General features: G+C 33.3%; 1 long non-coding RNA gene across 9 annotated transcripts; it reads right to left on the bottom strand.

The window, feature by feature from the left end:
• Positions 1-3,115: 3,115 nt before the first annotated feature.
• Positions 3,116-6,684, bottom strand: LOC123908826. Of its 9 annotated transcripts, none has more exons than XR_006809739.1 (8): positions 6,194-6,672; positions 6,024-6,096; positions 5,590-5,827; positions 4,259-4,357; positions 4,029-4,119; positions 3,849-3,930; positions 3,384-3,551; positions 3,116-3,298 (listed from the first exon to the last, which is right to left on the bottom strand). It is a non-coding gene; the product is annotated as an uncharacterized LOC123908826 (long non-coding RNA). The 9 variants fall into 9 exon arrangements; XR_006809736.1 differs by lacking the exon at positions 4,029-4,119 and adding an exon at positions 4,505-4,528 and having other exon boundaries at positions 6,194-6,668; XR_006809734.1 differs by adding an exon at positions 4,505-4,528 and having other exon boundaries at positions 3,849-4,357; positions 6,194-6,684.
• Between the last annotated feature and the right edge of the window lie 717 nt (positions 6,685-7,401).

The following is a 7,401-nucleotide window of genomic DNA, read 5'->3' as shown; positions in this document are numbered from 1 at the left end:
ATGTAGGTGGAGAAGACCATTGACGCCTTAGATGCAAAATTGAATATATATCTCTCGATATTCCTAAATTTTAATCTCACCCAAATAGTAAAATTTTCCAATCATATCATATATTATAACATTATGCTATTTTCTTTTGTAAATCAAAAGTTTTAGATTTAGCATCAATAACTTTATTTTATTTTTACATGGTCTAAGTTAGTAATTAGTTGATAGTATTTCACCCTCATTAGCACTTGAATCTTGAATCCTAACAGACGAATTATGATATTTTATTGGAAAATGCTAAACAGTGCCCCCGGGGGCACTCTTTAAGCATTTTAAATAGTAAGTTTTTATTAAAATTTTATGGAAATGTGTGAAGTCAACGCCTCGAAAATTGAAATGTTCTACTTTTTGAGTAAATTATTTCTTTAAATAGAATGCTTAAAGAGTACCCTGGAGCACTGTTTAGCAAGACTCTATTTTATTTGTAAATCTAAAGTGTTAGATTTAGCATCAATGACTTCATTTTTATTTTTTTACAGGGTCGGTATTTTTCACTCTTATCAGAACTTAAATCTTAACTCAAAATACCCACTACGTGTCAATGACTAATATCGCTAAACACAAATTGTGGCAGATGGCTGTTTGTTTTGTTCATAAACTCCACATAGTAGTGGGTCAAGTACACTCAATTTATTGCGACTTTCCTGCTTTTTCATAAATCATTCCACTTATAAATTTTCACATGTCTTTTGGCTAAAAAACACATATGATTTCCTAAGACGTGGGATTATTTTCTCATAGTGGGCCATTTTATGAGCCGTTAGGGCCCAATGGTCAAATTTTAACCAGACTTGCAGGCTGACCCAGTTACAATTTCTTTCGTCATCCTATCAATTTTCTCGCGCGCCCTATGAATTTACTAAAATATTCATGTCCGCTACTTAGGTAACAGATACACCCCAAAGACACCCTACCAGATTTTTTTTATAATGTCCACTACTTAAATAGCGGAAGGATAACAATGGAAACATGTAAGGCGCGCGAGAGTGCGAGAAATAGGTAGAACGGCAAAAAAAATTCTCACAATTTATTTCATGCAAACACTAAAAAATGCAAAGAAAAGTCTTTTGTAATTTAGTTTAACCAATACAAAGTGAATTTGATTTGATGGGATTGTGTAGCTAGAAAATAAAGAATTGGGGAAGGTTGGGAATAAAAGCACAACATAGGATGCTTGGATGCTGTGACAATTCTAAGATTTGGGCCCATGGCCCACTACTGTGTTCTGCCACTCCACAATCTAAGGCCCAAAAAACTAGTGAGTATAAATCACTGACAATAAATAAGAGTCTTTCTTCTCGCGCCCCCAAGTCTTACATGCCCCCCCCGACCTTCCAATCCTACCCCTCACAACGTAGGAAGCGTATGTAAATAGCGAAAATTGGGGGAAAAATCAGTTTGCATTCTAGAATGCAAACCTTATAAAATCCAATATTTTCGTATCTCTTCTCCTATTTTATAAGCTTCGCATTTTAGAATGCGAACAATTTTTTTTCCAGGTTTTGAGCCCTCTCAAGTTCTCTATTTAAGTAGCTAAGAGGATATTTTTGAAATTTTTGAGGACGAATGAGAAGAGGCGAAGAAATAAATCTTTAAATAAAAAAGTTTATACATACATATTCGTACCCTCACAGCACTCACCTCATCATGCATGAGATAGGAAAGCAACTCCACAATGGCAGAGTTTGTCATATGGGTAATTTGTACTGGGCTTCAGCCTTTGGCAGTTTGGCCCGCGACTGAATCTCTTCATTATGAAATACAGTACTTTTTTTTTTAGGAAATTACACTCGTGCTTGAATTATACCATGCTCCTTTAAGAATTAAATTTGTATTATACTTTGAACTGTTTTAACATACATATAGTAATCGCTGTGAACATAGTTGAAATGACGCTGGAAATATTATAATATACACAAGTTAGAGATGAAGTTTTCATTTTTTCTTTTAATCAAATTTTCTTCGTACACAATAATCGGAGATCCACCTCCTAGTATTGCTTAAGAGGCTTTACCTCATTTGCACCAATACATTACAACAAGTAGGATTGAAATTAGGCCACACCGAGCTAGACTTGGCTTTGTGAAGCCTAAACTTTGTTTGTTAAAAAATTGAAGACCTGAGTTTGAGACGTGATTTGTTATAGATTTATTCTTCAGTTTTGAGTTTGACCTTTTAAAAGTTTGATGTGATATGTTATTTTGTTTAAAAGTCTATTTCATATGAATATATTTAAATAAATAATTATATTTATTTTTATATATACTAATGAACTAACAAATCAATTAGACTATACTTTCTTTTAATATTTAACATGATATTTTAGAGAATTTGACTTATACGACATCATATTTCAATTCTAATTTATAATAATATATTTATATATGCGAAAAATTAATGTAGATTAATAAACTTAAACTACTAAAAAAATTAATAGATTTATAATTTAATCAAAGTATAAATTTTAATATATAATAATAACATATTTACTTAAATAGGCCTACTAAGCCTATTTTCTTTTTAACTACATGCAACCTGTCCTTTTTGTTTGAATAGACTTATAAAAAAAATTGGTCTACTATTTTATTTTATTTAAAGAAATAGTTCACTACAAGAAAAAAGGTGCTTTGCGACAGTCAAAATTGCAGTTTGCAACGGTTGAAACTGTCGCAATTGTACATCTGTGACAGTTAGCAAACCGTTGCTGATTTGTGTGTCGCAAGAGAACTTTGCAACAGTTTTGAAAACCGTCGTTACAATAGTTTCAAACTGTCGCAATGTTTATTCCCACGTAAGACTGGATTTAATAGCTGAATTTAATACCAGAACTTGCAACGGTTTCAAAACCGTCGCAAACTATTTTTTTTATAAAAAAAATATATAATAATTTAAAACATTTTAATGGCTTATTAAATAATAGATACATATCCATACAAGAGTAAAGAAATTAAAATGCACAAATATATAAATATAAATAACTTAATCTCATTTATATAATTCATTTAGTGACTTAACATCCATAATTCATTAAGTAGCGACAACATCCATAATCTTGAAGTTCCAAACGGAAAAAAAATCAATGTAGTTCAAACATTGAAAAACTAAAACATAAACATTAGTATAGTGGTTAAACATACAAAACATTATGGCAAAATAAGTTCTTAAAATATCTAAACATTCCCTGGTACATGATGTTGCTTCATAATCCTTGATTAGTGCTACCATCTCTTGACTTTTCTTATTCGGTTACCTGGAAAAACATAAATATATATTAGGATACTTAAAAAAACGAATGGACTCAATCATTAAAAACCCCGGACCTATAGCACACACACACAAATGACAACAAATAAGGGCAACAAAATTAAGCTCCGTCTGGAATCACATCTCCCACTACAACTGGAGCCATTGATTGAAAATAGTGATGGTGTGGTAGCAAACAACTTTTGCATGGTCTCACGGTGGTCTCGCAGAGGGTTCGCATTCAGACTTTAGAAACAGAACTGCGAAACAACCAAAAACATAGTGAGAAGCACACAAACCATAAACTTATGCAGCAGCAGCAATAACATACTATAACAGAAAATAAATCACAATAGTGTAGTAAAGAAACAATTAAGTGAAATTAATAAGAAAGAGATGAAAAGGTCAATCATAATATACAAAGAGCTAAAATCATACCATAAGAGGATATACTATTATCACTACTATTAGAGAAATATTAAAAGGAGATGGAAGTAATAGAGCATTATTTAACGTAAGTGTTAAAAGGAGATGGAAATTTACAAATTTTATCTAACCATAGCAATTTGTGTTATGTGTGATTGGTTTCCCCTTCATCTGAACAGATTCTGCAAACTACCAGTTGGTTGGCTTCTCATCCTTCACATTAAAATTAAGGTCCAAAACAACTCAAAGTTAATATTTACCCTATAATAGAATTCATGTTGGGAATGAAGAAAGTAAACCACTACATATACCCTGCAAAATTCTTCTTTGATGGTAGAACAAAATTAACAAAAGTATGCTTGATATAAAATGGGACAGCCATATACTCTGCAATTAATAAAACTATTTGACTTTTGTCATTTAACAATTATGATAGACTGGGAAATTAGTACTATCTCACCATTTGTAAATAAAGGATTCTCACAATAAAGTTTAATAAACATGAAAGTTATGTTAAACGATTACAAAGTAATGTACACACCTTAACATTTGAAAGCAGAATTTGAAATCAGTCCATGGAACCATAAGAACTCTGCTCTTGAATTGAGAACATATTTAACTCCATAAGAGGATTCCCTACCTTCAAATATCAACATGGAAACGGATTATGATTTTCAATAACATAAGCACAGTAAAACTATATAAGTTCAATGACCTCCTTGTAACAAAGCAAGGAAGAAACTAATGTAATAAAATCTTCCATCTTCAATCCGTAGTTTCTTCTTACCCCTGACTCGTTTAATCTGCTTATCTGAAAAAAATAAAAAGGAGTGGGATGAGACATAAAGCCTCAGTGAATCCCACCTATCTTAGGGTGGTACTAATATCCTTTGTCCTGACAGTTGATCAATTACATAAACATATACATATTCATTTCACGATTATTTTCGGTATAATGCAAATAAAGTGTGACACAATTATTTGTCTGAGTTGATTTTACGGAATAATTCGAGGTGAGTAGTCTCGAACCATTCCCTTACATACCCGGCTAAATTCCCTATCATATCAGGGCTAAAGCGTATGGTCATACCTCATCTTATCGTTGTGTGAAATTCTATATAGAATTTCAATCCAGCTCCAACTCCTACATAAGGAAGCCTTTTTGGTGCCTTATAGACCACAACTTAACATATTATTCATCATAGACATTTAGCATTAGAAATCTAACACTTGTGGCCCAAAGTCCACTACATTTCAAGATCAACTGTCAATATTCTTACCTGTCCTGAATTAACTTATAATACATCTAGTCCATAGTATTCAGTTTGTTTTCCCTACCCAACCTATGCAATTTATTAAGCTAACTACTATATTTTTCATTCCTATATGATCTTATTCCATTAGGGACATTACGGTGTCCCAAAAGCGTCCGGAAATGCAAAACAATGCAAACGGGGCTGCTGGATGTAACTCCAGGCGCAGGAACAGTCTGGGAAACACTGTTATTTGCGCTTCCAGCGCAGTGGTCCATGCCCCAGACGCAGAGGGCAGAATGCCCAGGTGACCCGTTTCCTGCAAAAAAATTCAGTTTGTACCATTATCCTCACACAGTCCTAGCCTTACTCTAGATGCATTTTAGTGACAATTTAGGCCAACAGTTAGTAGCACAACAAGGACAAGGGAAGTCACCAAGATTCATAAACAACATGCATTAAATCTATACAATTTGAGAGAACTAATCTAAAGGGGCAATCTCATCAAAGTGCAATTTCTCATGAAATAGATTCTAATTCTAACTACCCGTAAACCCAATTCTCCATGAGAATAGTGGGGAGACTAATATTGGTAAGGATTTCTATCTATGGAACTCACCTCTGTAATTGTAGCTCTCTCAACACTTGATTATTACAACCACAACATAGTCTACATCAAAAGCTTGTTCTCCAATCTATTCTAGTGCTCCAATTGAATCTCGTCTTATAATTCTTTTCAATCCAAACTTCCAACCTCATGTGTCAAGGGAACTTCTGGAACTTAAAAGGAAAACGAAACTTCAAGCTTCAGTTACCCGTTTGTGCGGCTTGAGCGAGTAAAACCCGTCGGGAAAATCCTGCAATTTTCACAGCATCAGAAACCCAACTTCAAACGAGTTTTCAGAGCTCGTTACTAAACCAAATGCTGTGAAATGAGTGACTAAACTGAAGGAAATTTCGTCTAGATTCTGAAAATTCAGCAATCGTTCAAATCTGGATTACAGAGTGAAAGTTATGACAGAAATACTAGTCATAGGTCCATACGAATTTTACCTAGATTACCTCCAATACTTGAAATGCTCCAACCCATAGTAAAACTCATGAATACAAGCCGTGAAAAAGGATTCTGAATTTGGGAAAAATAAGGCATCAAATACAAAGAGAATTTGGGGGTTCAATGGTGAAAGAACAAGAGGAAAACAAGAATCAAATTTTATTCATACCTTGACTTTCCTTTTGGTATGAAATGAGAGTTTGAAGCCTTAATTCGTACATGCATGAACTAATAATGGAGGAATTGGGAAAATTTCGGAATTGGGGTTTAGGTTTGTGGAGATTCTTTGCCAAATAGAGAAAAGAGGAATGAAACTAAAATTTGAGACTTGATTCTTGGTTATGGAGGTGGATGTTAGATAGACAGAGCAGTCGAGTTTTGGAAGAACGACAGATCTTACTTCTCTCGACGGGAACAGTAAAGAGATTGGAGAGAGTGAGTTTTGATACCTTAAGAGAACGATTGGAGAGAACGATGAACTCATTCACTTCTCTTGAAGGGAACGATGAAGAAAGTTGCGCCGGAGTGTGAGTGTGGTGGCGGCGGGAACGATGAAGACAGTGTTTTGGGATTTAGGGATTTCTCAATGAAATGTGTTTTTTCACTTTTTTTGTGTATGTTTTTATTTTTTGGTATTAAGTGACTGAGAGCCAAAAATTTCAATGGGCACTAATGGAAGCTTTAAAAAGCCAAAATATTGCGACGGTTGAGCTAAGTGTCGCATAAACCGTTGCAAATTTTTTAAAATTAACACATTGCGACGGTTATAGTCAAGTTGTTGCAACCTAAGTGTCGCAAAGTGACATTTTTCTTGTAGTGGTTTGAGCTTATGTAGACTAAATCGTAGGTCCTTACCTATTTTTATTGTTTGTTATCATGATATTGATACAAAATTTTTACCACCGTTAACGATGATTAATCTTTGTTGGAGAACCTGTCGGACACACAAGGTGAGTTCTGCTCTGTCAACTGAAGTTTTTTCATACGCATGAGTCAGAAATTGAACCCCTAACTACATGGTTAAGGATACCAAGATCTTTACTACTATGACCAATTCATTGTTGGTATCTATTTCAAAACTTAATTACAAGTAAAAAGTACTATGTAATTCACATTAATATTTCAATAATAGTTTTTTTTGAGAATGTTAACATGTGCACATATAGCACATATGAATCAAAAATAGAAATTATATATTTTTTTTGACTCAAAATAGAAATTATATTTTAAAATTTGTGTATTTTAACTTTTCAAGTTGTGTCAAAAAAAATCGAGCATTAAATTTTTTGTATCATTAAATGTTAAATTTATATATATTAAGATACCTATCATGTGTCCTATAAGCACAAAACCATAGTTTTTTTTCCGCTTGAGAAT

This window comes from Trifolium pratense, linkage group LG2, assembly GCF_020283565.1.
Source record: "Trifolium pratense cultivar HEN17-A07 linkage group LG2, ARS_RC_1.1, whole genome shotgun sequence".
NCBI lineage: Eukaryota > Viridiplantae > Streptophyta > Magnoliopsida > Fabales > Fabaceae > Trifolium > Trifolium pratense.
Note: the sequence above shows the minus strand (reverse complement) of the source record. Positions and strands in the feature narration are given on the sequence as shown.